This window comes from Nannospalax galili, unplaced genomic scaffold (assembly GCF_000622305.1).
Source record: "Nannospalax galili isolate Female #2095 unplaced genomic scaffold, S.galili_v1.0 scaffold30, whole genome shotgun sequence".
Lineage (NCBI taxonomy): Eukaryota > Metazoa > Chordata > Mammalia > Rodentia > Spalacidae > Nannospalax > Nannospalax galili.
The window spans coordinates 1,822,799-1,823,832 of record NW_008329127.1 but is presented as its reverse complement, the minus strand read 5'-3'; the positions used below and the strand labels follow the sequence as shown (position 1 = coordinate 1,823,832).

Sequence of the window (1,034 nt, the reverse complement as noted above, 5' to 3'; positions counted from 1 at the left end):
CCTCAAAGTTGGGTTTTAGCTTGTGGGGTTTCCAAGAGTATTGTGTTTTCAGTTAGAGGTAAAGCTCCCTTTCCCCTTCCTATGGGAGCCCCCAGCAAGACAAGTGCATGCAGATGCTGGCTGGTGGCTGTGGAGGTGATGGGTGGTGATGGTGGTGGGGGAAAAGGGGGGAGGGGGAGGGGGAGGGGGAGAGGGAGGGAGGAGGGAAGGCGCCTCTTGGCAGCCTCCCTGCCTACTGCAGCTGCGGCAACAGGAACTCGGGTACCAGTTGCTCAACAGTTTATCACTTTGCATTGCTCTTTCTCCCTCAAGTCTCTCCCTCCCGCGGGCACAGCCTGGCAGAGGAAAGGTGTGGCGGGGGGACCTCGGGTAGGGCTTTGGAGGGTCCCGGGTGGAAAGCCCAGCGCGCCTGCGGGCTCGGCAGTAAGATCCGGCTCGCTGCTCTGGCTGGCAGGGGACCGGCGGTCTGGCGAGGGACTCAGACCAGGGAGTGTCCACGGTAGCGGCTCGGGGTGCAGGAGGACCTCGGAACAGCCGCAGCGCTGGGAACAGGGGCGCTGGCCTGGCCTCACGGCCACGCGGAGCCCGGGACCCTGGTGCCTCGGGGGTCGGCGCTCGGGCCCCGGCGGTTGCCATGGTGACGCAGGGTCGGCGGTTCTGCACCGAGACAAAGCGGCCCGCCCGCGGCTCCCGAGCTCCTCCTCCGCGGCACCTCCCTCCGTCCCCGCGCCGCCGTCGGAGTGGCTCCCGATGCTCCCGCCGCCTCCGGTGCTCCCGCCGCCGCCACCGCGGGCCAGGTAAGGCGCGCGCCCGCCCGCGGCCGGGAAAGGGGCCCCGAGCTCCCGGCGCTGGTCCGCCCGCCGTTGGGATGCTCCAGACACTCCGCGGGGCCGCCCAGATGCCACGGCAGCGGCCTCCCGGAGCCGCCCCGCCGCCCGTGCGCCCTCCACCCCGCGGCAAACTTCGGGGCCACCGCGGAGCCGAGCCACCCGGATGGGCCGGCCACACCGCCGGCTCCGTCCCGACCAAGTTAG

The 1,034-nt window shown here is 70.4% G+C and overlaps 1 protein-coding gene across 2 annotated transcripts in view; it reads left to right on the top strand.

Annotated features, from left to right (window-relative positions):
* Positions 1–250: 250 nt before the first annotated feature.
* Rnf182 (ring finger protein 182) overlaps positions 251–1,034 on the top strand; it is a 54,239-nt gene continuing 53,455 nt past the window's right edge. Inside the window, exon 1 of one of the 2 annotated variants that reach the window (XM_008831445.3) lies at positions 251–349. The gene's annotated coding sequence lies outside the window, so the exon portion shown is untranslated. Of the gene's footprint in view, positions 350–451; positions 798–1,034 lie in introns of those variants that run through there. The other variant, XM_008831437.3, reaches the window with a different exon arrangement.